Source organism: Mustela nivalis (assembly GCF_964662115.1).
Source record: "Mustela nivalis genome assembly, chromosome: 12".
Classification (NCBI taxonomy): Eukaryota; Metazoa; Chordata; class Mammalia; order Carnivora; family Mustelidae; genus Mustela; species Mustela nivalis.
The window spans coordinates 20515247-20538753 of NC_139031.1; the positions used below are offsets into that span (position 1 = coordinate 20515247).

Consider the following 23507-nt stretch of genomic DNA (forward strand, 5'->3'; position numbering starts at 1 on the left):
ATGCACAGCTCTTCTCTGTAGCCTCGGTCAGCTTCGGGGTGTTATTAGAATGGTAATTATTGCTGCGTTTGGCTGGTCACCCCTATTGTGGCCTGGGTCCCTTTCGACTAGACACTGGCTCCTTCAGTTTGGCCGGATGACTCCTAGTTCTCCCCTCCTCCCCAACTACCCCCCTCCCCCAGCCCCCCTGCGCGCTCCCTTCCCAAGGCGACCACCTGCGCCGCCCCACTTACCATCTGCCCCGAGGGGAGGGCCCCTCGGGGTAGCGGTGCCCTCCCTGCTCCCGGGCGGCTCTGGGGGAGCTCGGTGTTTGCCTCCAGCCCTTCGCTACCGGAGAGATCAGGTTCCTCCCCTCCTCCCCCTCCAGCTCCGGCCGCCGCCGCCGCCTCCTCCTTCTTGCATGACACAGCAGAACCGCAGCTGCTGCGGCGAGTCCCAACCATCCGCCCAGGAAGCGCCCGCAACCCGGACTCGGGAGGGGCGAAGGGGGGCGAGGCAGGGGCCACCGCCGAGGGGGATTCTTGCCCCCACTCTGCACCGCACACTTGTTTCCCAGCCCAGGGGCATGGGAGCCAAATCGGGCTAAAGTCGACCAGGCCGAGCCGTTGAGGAATGCTGGGGTTTGGCGTCAGAAGGGATGGGACCCGAGAAAAGGGTGCGAAGGAGACCCCAGTAGGGGCAGGACGCTGCAGGTAAAGAAGGGAAAGAAGAGGCCGAGAAGTCAAGGGCCAGGCTGTGAAGGAGAATGAAGGAGGTCAAAGAGAGGTAAGGAGGGAGAGTTGCTGAGAAGGGAGACGGAGCTGGGAAAGGGGGGTGGGGGGGAGCTGCAGGGCAGGGAGGATTGGGAGGGAGGACTGGGGGAGGCCTGAGCTAAGTACCCAGGCAGTATGGGGGCAGAATTGGGAGGCAAGGGCACAGAAAGGGAAAGGGATGGAAGAATGAGGCACTGGATAGGAAGGTAAAAATCGGGGGCATTATTAGAAGAGGTGTAGTGGAGATCATTCATCATGGCTGATGAGGTAAACTGATGAGGTGGGAAAAGATACAGTTGAGGAAGAGCCAAAGGAAAGGGCGATCTTCCCTCCCACCCTTTAGTTTACTGAGAAGTTTTTCATAATTCCACCAGTACATACAGGGAGTTTTCCTTAAAATGGAAACGCATGAACTAAAGCATGGAAATAGCTGCTTTGCGTAGCTTTACAGCATAAAATCTCCATGGTCCACAAAAACTTTGAGGCAGAGATTTGGGGTTTAAGGCACAAGCACTTACAGGGGTTGTGATTCAGTAATGCCGAGGGCACTCAAAACTGGTGTTACAGTTTCCACACAACACTGAACTTGAATAAGTCAGAGTGTTTGCTTAATGTTTCAGGTAAATGCACTGGAAATGATGACAAAGTTATTGGCTGAAACTATCCTAAAAATGCACCTGCTTCTTTTTCTTTCTCTCTATACTCACACATAGATACATATATATAATTTCTAGTGTCTAGCATGTACAGTATGATTAGGGGAAACATATGTTTTTGTGATTATTTTATTTCCCACCAAAACACAAGCTACGCATTTTACAGCAAACCAGCTGCTTCTCACCATTTGAAAGAATGTGGTCAGAAAAGTAATGCAAAAACTGCCACTTTGGTTTTGTCTGTACCTTCCAGGTCATATCTTCGTACCTCACTTCCTGACACAAACAAGTTTTTACTGTTGTCAGCAACAAAGCCCTAATATAGCTGCGGAAGAGAAAAACTGCATTGCATTTAGCCTCCTGCAAGCATCATCAACAGTTACTGGAGGAATGTAATTCCAGAAAGCTTTAAAGCTGGTGGTGATGGTAATTATGTATCAAATGCCTGATTCTATTTCTGTTATTATTGTTTTGTCATTTCTGTTCTACTCAAGAGCTGGCTGAACTCGCAGGGAGAAATCCGGTTTTTCTTTTAGACTTTGTAAAAATTAATCAGCCCCGGTAGAAAACTCATTGCTCTCGGGGAGAATAAAGTAGGAGCCACGAAATGTCATTTTAGCAGAGCGTGGGTTTTGCGACTGTAGGAAAGGATTTAAGGACGCGCCTTCTGTTCGGTTTCCTATGTAACGAGCAAAGGCTACACGCACGCACAGACGCCACAGCTCCCGGATGCTGTGGCTCCCTTATCTGGGCTTCTGCAGCTCCAGAAGCCCCTTCGGGATGCTGCAAGGGGCTCCCGGTGGGTGGTGGTAGGAACGCTGCGGCCGCCGCCGCCACTCCTGCCGCTGCTGCTGTTGTTGCTGCTGCAGTCACGTGGGAGCCCCTTTAAGTTTCCATAGAGAGGCCTCTCCGGTGTCACATGATGGACATGATATAATGAAACAACATTGTGGAGAGGAAAGCATTAGGGGAGCCCACGGCTACAAAAACAAGTAAGTGAGAAGAGGTGGGAGGAAGAGAAACTACGCCACCTCCCCTGCAGCCGAGCCGCACGCAGCAGCCGGCGAGAAGTGGGCGACGCCGGGGGGCAGGGAGACGGGGTCCTCGGCCCCGGCCCGGGGACCCTGCCGCCTGCCGCGGACAGCACAACTTTTAGCCGGCAGCCTCGGCCACCAGCGCACCTGTTTCCGGAGCCTCCATCGCTCCTCGTGACGATCTAAGGGAAATTCTAGAAGAATACGCTCTACAAATATACATGCGCATCATTTTCCTCCTTGCGTCTCGCTCTACAAGGAAAGAGAAAGGGATCCGAGCGGCAGCGTGCGTTCCGCCCCAAGGTAAGTTCTGGAGGGTGGGGAGAGCCGGCCCAGCAGGGCTTCGGTGGGAATTTTGCTCTCCGCGGAGCCCTCTCTAGGTGAACGAGGCGTCCCCTCGCCGCAGGCGACGCGGATGGGTCGGATGGTCCAGCAGGAACATTTCCACTGTGGACTCTGTTATTTCCTCTTTCGCACGCCCGGCGGTCCCACCCTCGGACTCCCCGGGGCGCCTGGCCTCCCCCCGGAAGGGGCCGCAGGTCACGGCCGGGATGTTCGGAAGCCGGGCGAGGGAAGGTAGGGGTAGTGGCGTTGGCCGGGAATGCCGAGGCGATTTCGCCATGTTTGTGTTGCTAAGAGCACTTTTTTCCCCTTTGAGGTGGCTTGATGCCACATGGCTCCTCCAGAGCTGCTGCCGGGTTGAGAGAGAGAGAGAGAGAGAGTGTGTGTGTGTTTTCAATGTCCGCATTCCAGCTAATGTTGCGCAGATAAAATTCAAACTTGAGGTAAACAGAAGAGGAGGAGGAGGAGGAGGGGGGGAGGGAGGGGGAGACTGTTTCCATTTCGAGATCCCACCTCTTCACTCCGCGGAGACCAACATCCCGAACGCAGAGAGCACTCGCCGGGTTCTCCCACCTACCCCACCTTTGCTGTCCACCAGAAATCGGGCGGCGGAGGGGGGTGCGGGGGGAGGGTGCTCGCGGAGGACGCGGCGTCTGGGTTCTGAAAGGGAAAAACACCCTCGGCACTCAGGCCTTGGGCTACCTCCTTTTCGCCGGGAGGGACGGAGGTTACCTCGGATTGCTCCGGGGCCGGGGAACGGGCGGACAGCGCTCCCGGGAGGGGCGGGGGGTGCCTGCCCCTCTCACTGCTTCTTACTTTAGGGGACTAGACTGTCTCGCTCCCACCCCGCCCCAGGCGCAGGTTCCTGCAGGCGGGCTGGGTGGGTCTCCAGGTTTCCAGAGGACCGGTTGCGTAGCAGGTGTGTGGTGGGCATTTCTATTTTGTAAGTCTTGCATTGGTGGGACGACGTGGATGGGCAGAGCTGCGTCTTAATTATTTTTTTTTTTCAAATTAGGGAGAAAAATCAAGACGTTACATCCCACTCCTCCCGTTTTAAATACGGATTCAGCTCGAAGCTAGGCTGAAGGGTGAGTGGGGATGTTTAAGGGTGAGGGTGAGCTTCGTCATGTGGAAAACTAGGCATCTGACAGCTTGTGGCCACCACCCCCGGCCCCGGGCGGAATGCGGGCTGGGTGGTCCGACAGGGGTGGCGTCCCACGGGGTGGGACCCGGCGCCGGGTCCCGGAGTGCGCGAGGGTCCGCAGCCCTCGTCGCCGGGGACTGCCTGGCCGGGAGGCGGCGGCCACGTGAGGGTGGTCTGGGTGGTCTGTGGAAGCGCTGGAGCCCAGAGATGGGTATGAAGTGCGTAGCACAGTCGTGCCGGGGGCGGACACGAAACACCCGTGGGCGGGGGGGCGCGCGGAGGAGCGGAGACTCGCGCGGGCCCGACCTCGCAGCCGTGGCGACGGTTTTATTCCGAGCGGCGGCCGGAGCCGGGCGCCATCCCCGCTGGGCCGGCGTCCCGGGCGCGGGTGGGTGCGCACTTCACAGCCCTCTCCCGGGAGACCGTTTCCGGGCGGGGTCCCTGGCCCCGAGCGAGGGCTGTAAACAGGGTGGCGCCCTCTGCCCTCCCGCCCCCGGCCTGCCGGGGCGCGCGGCCGGCGGCGCCCGGAGCGGCGGAGGCGCGGCCGCGGCGCTGGGCAGTGGCGGCGGGGGCGCGCCCGCTCCCCGCCGCCCCCGCGCGCCCCCGCCGCCCGGCCGGCCGGCCTCTTCTGTTTTTGTTTTGATGGAGCCCGCGTGCAGCTGGCGCGTGTCGAGTCACGTGCCGTGGGCGGGAGGGGGCTGGGGCGCGGGAGGCGAGGGCGCGGTGACGCACGCGTCTGGAGGGCCTGGCGCCCGCGGGGGCTGCGGGGCGAGGGGGCGTGTGCCCCGGGCAGATCCGGGTCGTGCGGGGTGCCCGGGCCGCATCTGGTGGGGTTCGTGGGAGTTGATGCTGGTGAGCGCTGTTCGGACGTGGGTGTGAATCCCACAGCGCTTCGAGGTCGTCGTCACAGCATCTAGGCGAGCCTCCTCCAAGCAGGCGGGGGGCCGGCCTGCGCCGAGATCGAGCTCGACCTTACCGGAGTTTTCTGTGGGCACGTAAAGATCTGTATGTGGTTCTTAATCCTGCCTGAAAATTACAAACAACTTGAGAGCCGTAGAAAGAACTGCGTTGCCTGGCCCTGCCCCAAGGCCAGCTGAACCCAAATCCAAATAGGGCCTGGACGTTGAGTATTTAGGGAAAAAAAAAAAATCTCCCTCGGTATTTTTGACGCACAGTGACGGGTGAGAACTTACTGATGTAGTGAGCTTGTTGGAAATGAAACCATCCCTTGTTAGGGATGAAATCGTAAAAATAACAGACGTGGTTAGCACGAGTTGATCTGTCACTAGAAGGGTCACTGTGTGTCGGCATGGTGACTGCGCAGATTGGGATACTTGATGAAATATTGGCATTCCCCATCTTACAGTTGGAAAATGGAAATTCAGGAGGAACAGTAAAAGTTGGCCAGTGATGACCCGTGACCAGTACCCAGGGAGGCTGCCTCCGGACCTCAGGCTTCGGACCGTGGCTTATGCTGCTGGAATTAGGCCTTCACCTAAGAGCCCCATCCTTGTGTGTGACTAGGAATCCCTGCGAATTTAACTGCGTGTATTTACGTATGTACTTTTATTTGCAAAGTGTTGCTTGTATTGAAGGGAGGAGAATCCCTTGGTGGATTGCTAAAGGCTCATAGGCTACGAACATTTACATGAAGTTTGTTGTGAGGAGAGGGGGATCCTGGTGCTGTGGAGAGAACAGATTCTATGGAAGTGTTTTTGTTTTGAGATGTCAGGGTAGGGATAAAGTGACGTGGCCAGAAGATGCAGGTATCTTCCAGAGATTTACGTGAGCAGACACAGAAGTCCTTCAGGTTCCCACTAATGATTGTTGTCCGGTATCCTTAGCTGTGTAGCAGACGGAAGCACATTACCAACTTTTAGGAATTGCTTTTCACATTGCTTGCAGTTAGGGTGAGGAAAGTTTATGGACCCACACAGGCGAGACCATCCCCATAGACATGAGTGCGTGGGCCTAGCATGGAAATCCTGTCCCTCCTGTCATCCTCGTCTTTCTTCACCGTTGGAGCCACTTTGGTCCAGCATTGTTTAACCAGTTACGGTTCCTTTGCACTGCTCTGCACAGGGGGTTCCTCTGCCTTTTGAGTTCCTTCTTGAGGAAATTTCCTCTGGTTTCCCCTCAGAAAACACTTAAATACCCTCCTTGTGTCCGCGCTGTGTTTTGTACATACTTGCGTCACTGCATTTATTACAACGTGTCATACCGGTTTTGTTTACATGTGGGGTGAAACCTCCTGCTAAATTCAGCTTGTCGCAGGTGGGAGTGGTGATTGTTGACCTGTTATCACTGGGGTCCGGTAGGCACGTAGGTTTGCTGCATCCCTCTGAATTGAAGTCGTGTTGGGAACAGATCAGGTATTGTTCTGCGTCACCCAGCTGGCAAGCGGCTGCTGTATGGGACAGCACCATTACTGAGAATTTGCTTATGATTAGTTTAGTACTTGATGGGTGAATGTTTAGGCTAAGGTTGTTGTGCCTTTAAAAGGAAAACCTTGGGGCACCTGGGTGGCTCAGTGGTTAAGCCGCTGCCTTCGGCTCAGGTCATGATCTCAGGGTCCTGGGATCGAGTCCCGCATCGGGCTCTCTGCTCAGCAGGGAGCCTGCTTCCTCCTCTCTCTCTCTCTCTCTCTCTCTACCTGCCTCTCTGCCTACTTGTGATTTCTCTCTGTCAAGTAAATAAATAAAATCTTAAAAAAAAAAATAAAAGGAAAACCTTGATTCCTTTTTTGGGCCTGACAGTGTTCTTCTCCTTTATAGATTCTAAGGTGTTTACAGGGGTAGTATTTTGGACCCATGTGAGGCCTTCCTATTATAGAGCATTTGTTTGTGTGTTCTGTGAACTTCTCAGGTAATTTATGAGGACTCTTTTTTTTTTTAGAAGCAGAATAGATTGATTATGAATAATTATAATTAGGAGTAGTTACAAGGCTGGTGGATTCAAGCCCTTGGCCTGTAAACTAAATGAAAGTGCCTTAAGCCTAATCACTTTCTGTAAGATGTATTGTGAAGAGCAGGTTCTGCATTTGTCTTACTGGCCATTGTATCTCCCGTGCCTTGTACAGGGCCTGACACATAGCAGGTGCTTATAATTATTTGTTGAATGAACAAATGTTCAAGTAACTTAATCCCTCTAATTTAGCTTCAGAAGTTATGTTGTAGAGCCGGAGAGGGGGCTGAGTAGCAGTAACTAACCTGAATTTACTGTTCCTCCAAGGAATGGAGTCTTTTCAGGGGCACAATTGTTAGCTCAGTGACTCTGGTTTCTTCCCTGTAAGATAAATGGCAGGACCTCTTACCCTTTCTCTAAGATGTATTTCTCTAAGATGTATGAGAATTTGCTTATGATTAGTTTAGTACTTGATGGGTGAATGTTTAGGCTAAGGTTGTTGTGCCTTTAAAAGGAAAACCTTGGGGCACCTGGGTGGCTCAGTGGTTAAGCCGCTGCCTTCGGCTCAGGTCATGATCTCAGGGTCCTGGGATCGAGTCCCGCATCGGGCTCTCTGCTCAGCAGGGAGCCTGCTTCCTCCTCTCTCTCTCTCTCTCAGTAACTAACAGAAGAATAAGTCACAAGAAGATTTGGGGGCTCAGGTCACAATAAGGGAGTTGAAAGTGTAAATCATATTGAAGGAGTTCCTTACATTGCCTTGTGTGCTTGTCCAGGATTCTTCTTCAAAGAACTAAAATCAGGCACCGAGCTGTGTTAGAAAATTTGGTTTGTAAAATGGAAGGGGATTATGTATGTTAATAGAGTCTGAAGAGAATTCTGAAAATACATCCAATGTGGCATGACGTGGAGAAAAGAGCTTCAACAGGAGAAACGGGAATGGAAACACTTATTTCTTAAATCTCTAAATCTCAGTCCATAGTAATCCTAACACTGAAGTTATGAATTTCTAAAAGGGGATACTTAAAAATGTAAATAGAAACATGTTTAATGATACAGATAACCACTACTACACTTTGAAATGCTTAGGCAGAAAGGTACCATACACATCAAACATCTGTTCCAAAGGCGAGCCCTAAGGCCAGAAGTTGTAGATTTCATTTCATGTGGTAGGTGCTTTATTGGTGGGTTGATGCGGAGCCCGATATGTGGTCGAGTGCTTGTAGAAGATGGCGCGGTGGCTCTGTGCTCTGCGTCAGACTCACCTGCCCTGTGGTGTGATGCATGGCAGAATTATAGGCCTATCCTCGTGCCTGGGATGCAGGCTAGCTTCCTGTCATTCTGCTAGTATGTGTTGCACAGATGAAAACTAATTTTATGCTAGCATAAGGAAAACATAATTGAAAATGTAAATTCTTTTTTCTTTTTTTTTTTTAAGATTTTACTTATTTATTTGACAGAGAGAGAGAGATGGCAAGTAGGAAGAGCAGCAAGCTGGGGGTGAGGGTGGGGGAAGCAGGCTCCCTGCTGAGCAGAAAGCTCCATCTCAGGACCCTGAGATCATGACCTAAGCTGAAGGCAGAGGCTTAACCCACTGAGCCACCCAGGTGCCCCAGTCTTTTGTTTTTTAACCACACGATACATTCCAAGATAAAAAATAGGACGTTTCTTTTGGAGGAGGTAGGATGAGGAGGGTTACTTTCTCTTTTAGCACTTTCTGGCCTCTTAATCCTTCATGGGTGCTCTTTACAGACTTTTGGTGTCAATGCCATTGATGGTAGTGGGGGTGGGAAGAAGCCCCCAAACGATCAACCACACGTCCCATAAATTCTTGCTGTTGACCCTCAGAACCAAACCAAAATATGACCATAACAAGACAAAACTCACCTCTGCTGTCGGCAACAGAAGTTAACTCAGCCTCCCAATTAAATAAAAAAGTCTTTGAGATTTGAGTTGTGCAGACGTCAGTAATTTGAAGGTTTTTTTTTTAAGGTATTAAATATAAATTATCCAAGACAGAATAATTTATATGTGTCCATATAGCAGTAATATAAGAATTCATATTGCAGAAGATCATATGGGACCCCTTAGATTCAGATGTACGGTTAAAGAATCATTTTAGGTATATTGAGAACGGTCTCTAGTGACATTGGTCAGTAGGGTGGTGTAAGAATTGAGGGAAGTTACTGGCTTTGTTTCTTTCTCCTCATCGGAGCGGGTGGATTGGATCAGTGGTTCCCAAACTTGGGCTCTCACGGTAGAATCACCGAGGGCAGGCTAGACTCAGATTGCTGGACCCCCACCCCAGAGTTTCTGACTCAGCATGTCTACGTGGGCCTGATGATCTGCATTTTTTGCAAATTTCCAGGAGATGCTGAGGCTCGTCAGAGGGCCTGTATTTTGAGAACCTCTGGATCAGATCATTTCTTCTGAAGTTTTATAAAGTGTTTGTGCCCATTTTCCCCCATTTTGCATTTTCCCCCATTTCATTTCTATAACATCGCGTCATTTAAAGATTGCTGTATGGCAAACTGAGTTGTAAAAGTTTAAAATGGATTGAATTAGTTTTTATTTTGAGTGTTTCCTGAGAATTACAGATACTTTACAAAACCTTTGGGTCTGTTGTTACAACCCAAGATTGGGTATACTAACCCAAGAGTCAAGGTCTCCAGTTACAGTTTATTGAAATATTCCTCATAATATTAAAGAACTATTCACTGTTTCTTAAGCCCGAATGTTCTAGCAGATCTAACCAAGTGCCTTTTAATAGACAGCTTTAATAGGGTATGATATAGAGCATATTACATAGTCAGGAGCTCGTTAAATAAAATGGTGTTTATGAGACATAATTCCTTTCCTGTTACAACTCTGGGTTTGGGTTTGCAGTACACCGATAGTGTGAACCTGGATGCCCTCTGAAGGGAACTGCTTTGCAGAAGAGGCACAGTCGCAGGAGGGAGATGCCCGTCAGGGGGAGGAAGAGTAAGTTGTCACGGCGGGCCATTCCGGGTTTTGAGAACTTTTTGAGAAAGAGGGGAGTTTGTAAATAAAGGGCCTTTTGGGCCGGAATCTGGCAGGAAGGCTGTGGAGAGAGCAGGAGATGTCCTAAAGCAGCTTTTGCAGGGCAAGCACACTGTTCTTAACCCAGAGTGTGTGTCTGTTTTGGTGGTGGTAGAGAGTAGGGGAGGGGGTTATGGCAAGGGGTTTGTGGAGACTCTAAGGCACTCTAACAGGTGGTGCTCTGAAAGCATTTCCGACGAACCTAGACTCCCAGGTGCCAAGAGTCAGGTGGACTCAAGGTTTGAGGTGAGCAGAAGTGAGGTTTGACAATACGTTCTAATGTGAGTGAATTTATTGGAGAAGACGGAAGAGCAAGATTGGGGGGAAAAATCTCATCTGAGGGCAAGAAGACATAAAAAAAATGAAATGGGGTGAGGAGTAGTGAGTGGGAGGGTACAAATGAAAGGTTTAAAATTTTTTTTTTAATAGTTTGCATTTTAAAGATTTTATTTATTTATTTGACAGAGAGAGATCACAAGTAGACAGAGAGGCAGGCAGAGAGAGAGAGAGAGAGAAGCAGGCTCCCCGCTGAGCAGAGAGCCCCATACAGGACTCGATCCCAGGACCCTGAGATCATGACCTGAGCCAAAGGCAGCGGCTTAACCCACTGAGCCACCCAGGCGCCCCGAAAGGTTTTAAATTTTTAAACCACTCTAAAACTTTGTGTGTGTATGTCGACTAGTTAACAGCACAGGCTTCTTTGTTAGAAAATGAATTAGCGAATTTTCCTTTTCATTTCCGGTGGATACATCAAAATATCACCAGATGCTATTATTTGATTCACATTGCATGCCTTTCCAAAGTTATGCCTAGGATGCAGGCAGTGCTTACTTTTTTAGATTGCTTTATGATCACGAACTTGTTTAAATCAAATTCCTGGAAGGCGCACATAGTATTTATTACTGGATGTACTTTATGGATTAGGAAACAAATCATTTGTGTAGCACAGGCCACACATCTGGGCTGAGACCATGAGATCTCACTGCTTTCCGCATCTACTGGTTTTAATTTTTATCTGGAAATTCTCTGTTTTCTAACTGCTTTTACAAAATGACTGAACTTCCAATCTTAAAGTCGAGTCAGCATTCGTATCATTGATTTTAGACTATATTTCTTGGAAAGGGCCTTCGATTTGGATCTACAGTTTATTTCCTTGAAAGGGACTACATGTGATTTGCTGCTAGTCATTTCTTGACTCAAATATCTGGGACCTAATCTTCATAACTGAATCTGTGAAACTGTTGTGTGTTCTTTAGACTTGTTGGTTTGAGGCTGGTGTTGGCAGTCTGTATGGCTGGAGTCCTGGGGTGGCCACTGGGCCAGTTTTCACAGAGCAGCAGTGGGAGGTGGGAGGTGCTGCTGTAAGATCCTGAGCCCCCCCCCCCCCCCACTCTACCCCCTAGGACCTTTTAAAAGCCTCCAGTGCTTTAGGGAGTTAAGTCACCTAATATTTTTTCTTCTATTTAATCACACTGGCCCTGGGCAGCATCTTTCTTTGTCCCTTCCATCTCTTGAGTTTTCTTTCTTCCAACTTGTGTCATTTGTTTCTTTCACGGCCAGGCATCTAGCTTCTCAGGCTGGCCTCTGGTTGGCTAAAGCCACACCCCCGCCCCTCTCGGCCCCACTTGGATTTCCTTCATGATCCTGCCCCTACATTTTTCTGTTCTCCGTCTCCCCTCAGTTCTGTTTTGTGCTATGGCTGATTGATTTAGTTTGGTGGAAAGGGTATTAAGGTAGAGCAGTGTTAATAACCATAAGAATGATGAGTGGGTACCTACTTGTTTGGAGACTGTGCTAAATGCTTCATATTCCTTCCACTGTGAATGCTAGGTCCTACAAGCTACAGAACCTCGGGAGAGTGTCCAGCTCTGTGCCATAGGCTGTTCGTCTGGAAAATGGGGGCTTCGGTGGAGTAAGGAAGGTGTTTCTGTCCCTAAAATGGTGTGATTGAGTTGTCGTATAATTGTAAACCCTCGTGGGACTTAAGCTTTTTGAAAGGTCCCTGTTCATCGGGACCAGGGTCCAGTGGAGGGGTGTTGCTTCTCAGCCCCAGGATCAGGAGACCCAGGACTCCTTATTTTAGACTGCCTGCAGTGTGGCTGGCTGCCTTTTTCCTTCAGAAGCTTTTGGATGCATCTCAAGGGAACCCTTCTCTATACTTGTGCTGTCTACATCAGAGGACCTGAAAATTGAACCCGGACACTCTACTTTGGAAAGGTTGTTGACCCCATTTTGGAAGATTTCACTGCTTTTCATCTCCATGGTGGAGGCACTGGGCTTCTAAAGACATCCCTTCCTTGACGGCTCCCTAGAGGAATTTCTGGGAACCTGCTTAATTCTTCTGTTAATTCTTGAACAACTCATAAAAAAGTGCTACCTCAGATCCTTCTCTTGCGAAGTTGTACTCGGTGTGTGACCTTGAGTACTTGTTTCCTACTTCTAGGGGAATTTTTGTTAGTGCTGAAATCTTTCGGTCATGTTCATAACAAAGCCAAGCTACTTATCTGTTCATTGTCAAGGCCACTGACAATTGTTTTGCTTTCTGCTTTTACGTTGATGCATCATGCATTCATTGCACATATTGTCCATTTTCTAAAAATCTGTGATTATCTTTTTTGTTTCTTTACGTTTCCAGAGAGATTAATCATGGCTGTGCTAGGAACACTTACTTAATCAGCTTTGTCCTTACTGTTGCTCATATTCCTTCAGCTTTTCCGATTTTTTTTTTTAGTTTTTCAAAATTGTATAATACCTAATTCTTATAGTAGGCTCTATCCCAAAAGAATTTGTGATAGTTCTTCCATTTTTAGGGATTATTGCCTAAAAATGCAGGTATTTGATAGCAACAAGCAAAAAGTATTTTTAAATAGAACGCCATTTATAGCCTTTCTTCGGGTTTTATCTTTGAAATCTGTGGTCTATTTTATGCCTTTTAGTTTGTGAACAGTTACTGTGCTTTGCTGTGTTTGTAAGCCTCTCTTTTTTTTGAGCCAAAAGATATCAAAATCCTACTTTCTCCCATTCTTAAAGAGTTCAAAGTTAGCATTTCTTCTACTACTAATTTAATTCTTCTGAAAAGGTACACAGAATTTTGCTCCTTGTAATTTATCTTTGTCACTGTAACTAGCAGTTTGGAACAGGGCTTCATAGGTTTAACGAATCAGTACCTTATTTAGTCATTTCCTCTCATCTCCAGAGTATTTTCCAATAGCAGATCATTTGCGATTGTAAACAACAGAAATATCTCAACAGCAGAGATTTGGTTTAAAAAGCTTTTATCCATGTAAGAAATCATGCCGTACCATAGCTGAAGAACATTTGCTCCTGCGTGTGTGTGGGGAGGGTGATGGTGGTGGGGTTTCCTGGCTTGTCTGTGTCTGGTGGTCCCAGCCCATTAACCCAGGAAGGACCCAGCATCATTATAGGACATTGGCAGTGAGACTCTGCAAGGGGCGGAGATGCCCTCCTTCTTACTGTATGTTCTTGTTTTGCAGAGTCCTAGTTGTCTGAAAACACTGAATTGCAATTGTATAAATATACATAGTACTTGCTAAACCATCATCTTAGAACATTGTGCTCTTTTTTCAAGTTAAGGGATCTAAGCTCTGGAAAGATTACTCATCAGGAACAGGTCGGGTCCTGGGCTTGCCTGGTAAGATCCAGTGTATTTTGGATTGAGCACTTTCTATGTTCCTTTTCGTCGGAATCTTCCTGATCCTGGACCTGGACTGTAAGGAGCAGAGCCAAATCAATGTATCCTTCCCTGGGCGAACTTTGTGTCCAAAACTAAACCAAAGAAAAACAGACAACGCTTAAAGATCTCCGGCACCTCTCTGCAAGTTTTGTGTGGTTTGGGCACAGCATGGCCCCAGGATCGTGACGAGCCGTTTGGGGCCATTCCTCTCTTCCTTGTTTATTCTCTTTTCTTTCTATGTTCTCTCTCCACGTCTTCCTTTTTTTTTTTTTTTTCTTCTTCTTTCTTTTCTTTTTGGGTTCTTTTTTCCTTGGTTCTACCTTTCCCCTTTTCCCTTTGCCATTCCTGCTGTGGATAGCCTAGTAACACCCTGAAGTTATTGCTGGCATTTTTTTTTTTTTTTTTTTTTTTTAGCCTGACTAGTGGCAGCCCAGAGCTAAATACAAGTTTTCCTCTGGTAAGTGTGTGTGCCGGTGCAAGTAGTCTCTGAAGAATTTAATACATATACATAGCATATTCCACTTTGGATGGAAAGTATGATGTGAAATATATCTCATACGGATGTTTAAGTTTTGTGCCTAAAGGGCAGTCTGCCAAAATTTAGGTAATAGGAACCAGATAGATAATGAACTTCAGGATTCTTTATTTATGAAATTTCTGGTAAACAGTGATGATGTTTGGGTTAATATAACATAATGATTTTAAGTTGCTTAAGCTGTAACAAAGTTTGGTGTGGAAAAAATGTGAGAGTCCAATGGGTATTAAATATGCAACATTACTTAAGCTATTCTTAAAGATCAGAGCATCTTCTAGCTCTACACGGGGCTTCAGAGCTAATTTAATCCCTGGTCTTACTCTATAGATAAGGCAATTTACTTAATTTTACCTGCCTGGTTAGTAGCATAGTTGACGACAGTTCAGTCTTCCACATCGCTGTCCACTCTGCTTTTTTGGACAGAAAGTTCGATTCATGAAATTTCAAGGGAAAATGGGCAGAGAAGGCTGAGAGGAGTATGCGTATTCTAAGCCCAACTTGACTTAAATTTATTAGTTGAGAGATGAGGTGCTTAACCCCTCTGGATCCCAGTTAATGGATGGTTGTATTTTAAGGTCCTTTCCAGGGCTGTGATTTGTACTCTGGTGAGAAAAATGAAATAGATTTAGATTTTTTCGTGTTGTGCATTTCTGCAGTTTCAATTTGTGTCTTATTTTGGATAGATAGCTTTCCTTTTTTTTTTTTTAATTTAAATTTAGTAGGTATCATTCGTGTATTTTATTGTGAGTGAATCAACTTTTCCAAAGTATATTGTCGTTAGAGACAGGTGGTTTTTCTTAACGTGACAGTGGCTTCTGTATTCAAGTGTCTCCAGCTTCATTGTGTTTAACTGAAGTAAACACAGATTTGGAGGCAGGTCTCCCCTAGTTTCAAACTGGTGAAGGGGGTACCACATGCAATGTCCCATGGCAGTGGTGGGGGGAGTCTGCTTGAGATTCTTTCCCTCTGCCACCCGCCCCCCACCATGCTCTTTCTCTCTCAAATAAATAAATTAGTGTTTAAAAAAGAAAGCAGTGTCATGTAAATAAGATTTAAGAGAATTTGGCTCTTCTGATTTCTAGAGTTGTTTTATTTGGGGTTGTGGAACAGGTTTTTCCATTCTTAGTAGGGATAATCTGGCATTGTTTGTGTCAGAGGGGAGACAGTTGTGACAATCTGGAATGATAGGAAAGATGAGAGGAGTTGAAAGTATTGGAGAAAAAGTTGAAGACACTGGAGATGCTTTCCGAAGAGGAGTGTGACCCTGAGCTCTGAGCCCCTACCTTCATTGCTTAGCAGTAGTCACCATGCCCTTCTTTGCTTTAAAGAAACCCATACTTTCAATTAAACACTTTTTTAAAAAAAGATTTTATTCATTTATTCATGAGAGACAGAGAGAGAGGCAGAGGGTGAAGTAGGCTCCCCACTGAGAAGGGCGTGGGAAGCGGGATTCTATCTGAGGACCCCGGGATCACAAGCTGAGCCGAAGGCAGACGCTCAACCCATCTGAGCCACCCAGGCACCCTCAGTTAAACACTTTTGAACAGCTCTCACGTGCCTTGCATTGAGCTGGGTGCTGTGGGAACTACAGAAGAATTATCTATAAGAACTTTCTCTAGTGTTTAACTTCTGGCTGGGTCCCCAGTGCATAGACCATGAAAGGAATGAGTGAATGTCTGAGTACCCCGAAGAGTGGTCTTGGCAGGAGAGAGAAGGGAGGAGGAGCGCAGCAGTAGGGAAGGACCCCAAGGAGCCATGCAGTTGGAGCAGCTGGAAGGACTGGTAGCTAAGGCTAAGCGTGCGGGGGTGCTGGTAAGCTAGGTCAGGACATCAGCTGGGGAGTTGGGAGATGACCATCGCATGTTTTAAGGTGGTAAATGAGGGGATCTGTGAAAGTACCAGAGCCTTTTTACTTCATGTTTTTATCTTGAAAACTTCAAACCTTTAGAAAAAACAGTACTGTAAATACTCATACATCCTTGTAGATGAATCAGTTAACATTTTGCTGTGCTTTTGCCCTCATGCTCAGTGTATGTGTTTTGAATCAAATGTGGTATGTATATTTATAATTTTACGTCACCACTTGACTATAAGTTTCAGATACCATGACATTTCACCTCTAAATACCTGTGAAAGAGGACTTTCTTATGTGTCATGACAACAGTTACCACACCTAAGAAGTCTAGCACTGATGTAATAACATCTAATAAATAGAAAATATTTAAATTTGGGAGTAGAATGTGTATTTATCTTTGTTTTTAAAATCAGGAAGGCTTATCTGGCACAACGTGTATTGAATGAATTGGTGGGACAAGAGACTAGAGCCACGGAAACTGGCTTGTATATATTTAAAATGTCACATGGAGGGGCACCTGGGTGACTCAGTCGGTTAAGTGTCCAGCTCTTGGGCCCAGGTCATGATCTCAAGGTGGTGAGATCGAGTCTCAAATCGGGATCTTCGCTTAGACGGGAGTCTGCTTGAGATTATTTCTCCCTCTGCCCCTCCCACACCCCACTTGCACGCATGTTTTCTCTCTAAATAAGTAAAATCTTAAAAAGATAAAAAAAATTAGAAGTCACATATAAAGAATTTAAACATATAAATTCAAAGTCATAAAAACATTCAAAGTCATAAAAACAGAAAGGAAACTCCTTATATTCTTTTTTTAAAATTTTTTAAAAAATAATTTTCTTTATTTTTTTATTTGACAGAGATAACAAGTAGGCAGAGAGGCAGGCAGAGAAAGAGGGGAAAGCAGGCTTTCTGCTGAGCGGAGAGCCTAATGCAGAGCTCGATCCCAAGACCCTGGAATCATGACCTGAGCCTAAGGCAGAGGCTTTAACCCACTGCACCACCCAGGCGCACCCTCAGTGCTTACTCAGTAAGCACTACTGTACTTAGTAAGTACTCAGTAAGTACTACTTGCTAGTAAGCAAGCTAGACTTATATGTTGAAACTACTGTTAGCTTTGTAGTGTGCAGGGTAATGCTTCTCTGTGTGTCCTGAAGAAATTTGGAGGCTGAGACCTGAAACAAAGATAGAGGATGGAGGAAATTTTATCTTTCCAGTTTTGAAGGGAAAGCTGCTTTTGTGCCGCTTAATGGGAAATGGTGTTTCGTGACACAAGAAGGCATGTTTTTCAGGAATTGCTGGTTGGGGGAAGAGGGTCCCACATCGGGCTTCTTGCTCAGCAGGGAGTCTGCTTCTCCCTCTGCCTCTGCCTGCCATTCTGTCTGCCTGTGTTCACGCTCTCTCTCTCTGACAAATAAATTTAAAAAAAAATCTTAAAAAAAAAAAGGCTAAAAGAACCTTATTGAGCAGATAGCAGAGATCTATGTTATTAGTAAATTACTTCCAATTGATAGCAACTTGATTATTTCATGCGATGATTTTTATATAATTCCATAGTGAACTTGTGTGATGTTTATCCTTAAAAAAAACCAAACAACTTTTTTGCAGTGTTTTGAATTAAGTTGCATGAAAGGTTAAAATTAATTTCAGAGTTGTCGCAGCCACAGTTTATTTTCTGTTGTATGAGTAACAAAAAGTTATTGATTAGTACTTAGTGCCTTTTCTTTTGAAGGCCAGTGTTTATTAATCAGTGAGTGTTGAATTGCTCCCATTGTCCATTAGGCATCCTGTGGTTAATAGAGACAGATAGCCTGCCCTTGATAGATGCTTCTGGAAAGTTAACATTTCAACAGTGGCAGTTAAATTCCCGTCAGGGAGGGAAGCCGCTGATTGCTGGTCAGGTCTTTGGAGAGGAGAGGAAAGGAGAGGAACTCCACTCTGTTGAATCAGGGCCCCAGGGTGTGAGACTTGCAGCTGAAGAAATCTGACTTTACCAGTTTGTTCAGAGTCCATGGGGCTTGTGAAACTGAATGATGGCTGGCCGGCAGAGCTAAGCAAGCTTCCAGCAGGGTGAACACATCGTGTGTTACTTTGCAGTGGAAGATGTACTAAGGCCAGTTGTAGACTTGTTGAAAGGATAACCTTTGGACCATAACTTTCCTTGGTGAACATAGAAATAAGATGGGGACAAATTGGAGGTCTTCCACTGATACTTCCATCAAGTTACTGGAATTTGATAGAAGGCTTCTTTTTTTTTTTTTTTTTTCCCTCTCGGAGCTATTCTGCGTAAAGAGTGGGGCCTAAAATTAGAGCTGCTTTACTACAGTGCGCTGCTGGATAAACAGGAAGAATTCTTTTCCAGTTCCCTTTGCTAATCAGTTACCAAGGGTCCCAGGGCTTTATGCCGGGTGTGTTCCACTACGATGGGGACGTAATAGTACTAATAGTAGTGAGTGTTCGGCATGTGTGGGACATTTGGCTCGTGTGTGTTTTTTCTGTTATTCCCTTAATCCCGTAATAGCCCTAGGGAAATAGGTACTATTACCATTCCCACTTCATAGGTGAGAAAATCAGAGTTTAGGAAAGCTTAGGGCTTAGAGCCCAACTTCTGAGCCAGTCTCAGGACTCTAGAGAACCTTATGCTTTATCCACATGTGATAGAATTTCTTCTGCGCCTTTCAGCTTCTTTCCAGTTGTGTTTTCCTTAGAATATTCCATAATCATTTTGAGACAAACTTCTCTCTCTCATCTGTCAAATGAACACTCAGGAAATACAGTTTCTCTGAAAATATTTAAGCAGTAACTTAGGGTAGGCTGGTGTTTTTGTTGTTGTTGTTGTTTTTAAAGAATGCTGATCTTGATTTCCTTATGATAATTTTGAGTAGTTTCATTTAGAAAATGGACCATTAAAAATTAAAAAGGTTGGAAAAAAAACCCGCAAAGATAATGTAAAGAAGAGCTCTTTTCAGATTCACCTATTTACATTTTCCTCTGTTTACATTTGTGAATATTTTCTTGCTCTATATTTTATTTGTAAGTATATGTGCGTTACACATTTTTTTCCTGAGTTCCTTGGGGTGTTACCTATTTCTTGGCCCTTTATCTCTAAATATTTCAGTGGACATTTCCTAAGAATGGGGGTTTTTTGCTTGCATACAGTTAATCCTCCATAAATTTATATTATTAAAATATCATCAAATCTGTGCATATTATGATTTTATCAGTTGTTCTTTTAAGGGTCTTTGTAACATTTTTTCCTGTGAAAAAGATTCAGGCCAGGGTTTTATATCCTATTTAGTTGTCATATCTTTTTAATACCCTTTCTTCTGGAGTATTTCCACATTTTTGTCTTTTATCAGATTGACATTTTTGAAGAATATCCTCATACCTGTCCTTTTTTAAAAAAATAATAGACATTTCCTCATTTTGTCTGTCTGATGTTTTCTCATCTTTAGGATAGGTTATGCATAATGGTCCAGAACTCACTTTTCCCCTCCTTAATAAGTTCATTCCTTTTCAAAATCAGGAAATTAACACTTGTATAATAATATTATCAAAGTACAGACCTTCGTCAGATTCTGTCAATTATTCCCAAAATGTCTAGAGTAGGAAAATACCAGATCATATTTCACATCTAGACTTATTTTATCTGGAATAAGTTTCTCAGTTTGAATTTCATGGCATGAATTTTTTTTTTTTTAAGATTTTATTTATTTATTTATTTGACAGACAGAGATCACAAGTAAGCAGAGAGGCAGGCAGAGAGAGAGGGAGGAAAGTAGGCTCCCCGCTGAGCAGAGAGCCCGATATGGGGCTCGATCCCAGGACCCTGAGATCATGACCTGAGCCGAAGGCAGAGGCTTAACCCACTGAGCGACCCAGGTGTCCCCTCATGGCATGAATATTTTTGAAGAAGATTAGTCAGTTATTTCCTTCAGCGTTGGTTTGTTTGAAGTTTCCCCACGGTTAGATTCAGGTTTTGCACTTTCAGCAGAAATGCCGCGTGAGGGACATTGTGTTCTTCCCAGCACATCGTATTGGAGTCACATGATGTCTGTTTGTCCCACAGCTGGTGATGTTAATTTTGATCACCTGGTTAGGGTACGGTCTACCAGGTCTGCCCCTGTGAGGTTACTCTTTCCCTTTACAGACAATAATTGTCTTGTGGAGTGGTGTTTTCACTTCATGTCCTAATGACTCCTCAAACTTTTAGTCATAGGCTTAGAATCTTTGGGTGATTTCTTGCTTGAATCGGCTGTTCTTACAAAGTTTACCCAGTGATGATTTAAAATGCCACCATTCCCTCTTCATTTATTTATTGGTTTTCTCCCACAAAGAAGAGTGTTCCCTTTGCTCTTACTTATTTATATTGGTGGATTTGTACTTGAATCTTATTTTATTTTATCATTACCAAATTGTACTGGATTGGGCCATGGGAGCCCCCTGAGGCTGGCTCTTGTGCTCTGTTGACATGTCCCTATCATTGTCTGACACATCCTTACTTTGTGACCCGAAGAGTCGTCCTCGTGAACTTTGCCTGCGTCCTGAAAGTAAGTGGTCACATCTCCGTTCTTCTTTGTGAGAATGCCTGTGTCTCCAAAGCCTTGCCAAGAGTGACTTTTTTTTATTTTTTGGATTTTATTTATTTATGTGAGAGAGGCTGTAAGAGAGGGAACACAAGCAGGGGAAGCAGGAGAGGGAGAAGCAGGCTTCCTGCTGAGCAGAGAGCCTGATGCAGGACTTGATCGCAGGACCCTTCGATCATGACCTGAGCCCAAGGCAATTCTTAACCGACTGAGCCAAGTAGGCATCCCTAAGAGTGACTTTTTATAACTGTTTAATTTTTGCGAATCTGATGGGTGAGAAGTAGCAACTCAGTGTAGTTTTAATTTCTGTTTATGAGTGAAGTTGAACATCTTTTCGTATGTTTATGGGGTATGTGTGTATGTATATATGTGTGTGTATGTATTCATGTTTTTTTGTCTGTGTTTCCGTCTTAAGTTACTAGTATTCAGTTTCAATTTTAAGAGTTCTTTGTATATTATGAATACTGTCTCTTTATCTGTGATATGATGCAAATATTTTCTCTCATTTTATTTATCACCTTTGGTTAATAATGACTTTTTTTATTTCTTGCCATGCAGACTTTTATTAAAAATTTTCATGTAATCACATTATTAGTTTTTTTCTAGTACTTTCTCTGATTTTGAATCACAGATAGCATGCTTTTCCTTACATCAGACTTAGAGAAGATCACCATGTTTTCCCCCTTGGAGTACTTGTTTGGCTTCATTGTTTTCTAGTTAGATCCTTGATTCATTTGGAGTCTATTCTTACGTATGGTATGAACTATGGATCTAATTTTATCTTTTTCCAGATGGCTAACCAGTTGTTTTAGTGATTTATTAAAAGTCAGTTTTTGCCCCAGTGATTTCTAGATACTCTGTTTTTGTTTTTTTAAATTTTTGATTTTTTATACAGTACTCAAGTTCCATCTGTACGTGGGTCTTTTTCTGACTTTCTGTATTACCACACTGGTTTGTCTGTCTACTCTTGGGCCGGCAACACGCTTTTCATTATAGAGTCTTTAGAGTATAATTTAATGTCTGGAAGGACTAGTCCTCTGCTCTAGCATTTTAGGGTTTTCCTGACTGATCTTGCACATGTATTTTTAACATGAAGTTCAGTTTCAGTTGCCACCTTCATTAAAAAGAATTCTTGGTATATTTGTGTGGATTGCATTAAATTAATTTACAGCAACTTGACGTTTTTGATGTTAATTTGTTCTCTGCCGAAATAAGAAATCTTTTTTTTTTTTTTTTTTAAGACTTTATTTATTAGAGAGAGAGAGAGCATGAGCAGGGGAAGAGGCAGTGGGGGAAGTCAGTTCCCTGCTGAGCTGGGAGCCTGCTGCTGGGGTTGATCCCAGGACTCCGGGATCATGACCTGAGCCAAAGGCAGATGTGTAACCAACTGAGCCACCCAGGCGCCCAAAGAAGTTTTTGGTTTTAAATAGTCGCCTCACCTAGCATGGAGCCCAGCGTGGGGCTTGCACTCACGATCATGAGATAGAGACCTGAGCTGAGTTAAAGATGCTTAACTGACTGAGCCACCCAGGCACCCCAAACAAAATGTTCCATTCTATGTGTACATTAATGTGAGGAATATAAAGACAGCAAAGCTATGATTTCTACATTATATAACTTAAATATAGTTTTGGAAATCAGGTGCATGTTTATCTATATGCGTTAAAAAATAGAAACATTTCTTTGGTCGGTGGACTTTAAATTGAACCTAAAAGGAAGTGTCGAATGTAGTTGAGTAGAGAGAGTCAAGGACATTTCAAATGGTTATTGCTCAGGCGAAAGTAGAAGCAAGATTTTGCCATGTCACGTGAGGTCAGTGAGATCTGTTCAGGGGCGCCTGGGTGGGTCAGTGGGTTAAGCCGCTGCCTTCCGTTCAGGTCATGATCTCAGGGTCCTGGGATGGAGTCCCGCATCGGGCTCTCTGCTCAGCAGGGAGCCTGCTTCCTCCTCTCTCTCTCTCTCTGCCTTCCTTTCTGCCTACCTGTGATCTCTCTCTGTCAAATAAATAAATAAAATCTTTAAAAAAAAAAATAGAAGTAAAGTGGGGGCGGGCCATGGAAGGCCCTGAGTGGTCACGGTTTGGGTCTGACCCACTCAGCTGCAGAGACCTCCTGAATTAGTAATCTGTTGCCTTGTAACAACTTACCCCTAACGGTAGTGATTTATCCCGGTAAGCATGTATTCTCTCTAACAGCTTCTGTGCATCTGGGATTTGGGAGCAGGAAGCACTGTTGCCGCATTCCACTGCTTTAAGTGAGCCTGTGAATTCAGCCCACATTCAGGGGTGGGTGGGTGACGGGGTTCTATGCTTTAAGGACAGGAGTGTCGGAGACTCTGGCTCCGAGGACAGTCAGTGAGAGAAGCCGCCGCTGCAGCGCTAGAGTGAGAGGCGACCCAGCCCCATTCCCGGTGGCGGCTGTGAGAAAAGTGGAGGATGAAGAGCTTCAGATGGGGCAGACTCTGAGGAGAATGATGTTTGAAATGAATGCATTCGCCTGTGAGATTATTAGAGGTGACAGCAGTTTAAGTGCAGTAGAACAATTTTGGAAATTGGATTATAACATTTAATTCGATGATTAACTTTTTAAGAAGTGCTCCAGGTGGGAGGCTGAGTGGCTGCCATGCCTTTCGATTTTGAGATCTTACCTCTTCCTTGCCTCCTTTGAGCACCACCAGGCCTCCCTGGAAGGGCACTCCTCAGATCTTGGCTTGAGGGATGAAGCAGGATTTTTGCCTCACTTGTTTGCAGAGAATCTTTTGACTGTAAGTGAAGTCAGCTTCCTTTATCATTCTTCTACTTCACGACCTATTTTTAACTATTCTCACCTGGGCTCTTCCCCCTCCTCCCTTCCTAGCCTTTCCTTCGCCTTGCCCTGGTTTGTATGACTTAAGGATCAGTTCCCAGACTGGGGGTCACCCACCTTCCCCGTCCCTTAACCCCCAACTTCAAG

At 45.5% G+C, this 23507-nt stretch overlaps 1 long non-coding RNA gene across 8 annotated transcripts in view; it reads left to right on the plus strand.

Annotated features, from left to right (window-relative positions):
• The first annotated feature begins 410 nt into the window (after positions 1-410).
• LOC309845709 overlaps positions 411-23507 on the plus strand; it is a 215932-nt gene continuing 192835 nt past the window's right edge. For 7 of the 8 annotated variants that reach the window (XR_014301456.1, XR_014301457.1, XR_014301458.1 and 4 more), the window contains exons 1-3: positions 411-765; positions 1662-2745; positions 3800-3872. This is a non-coding gene — a long non-coding RNA (uncharacterized lncRNA). Of the gene's footprint in view, positions 766-1661; positions 2746-3799; positions 3873-5294; positions 5475-23507 lie in introns of all 8 variants that reach the window. The other variant, XR_014301455.1, reaches the window with a different exon arrangement.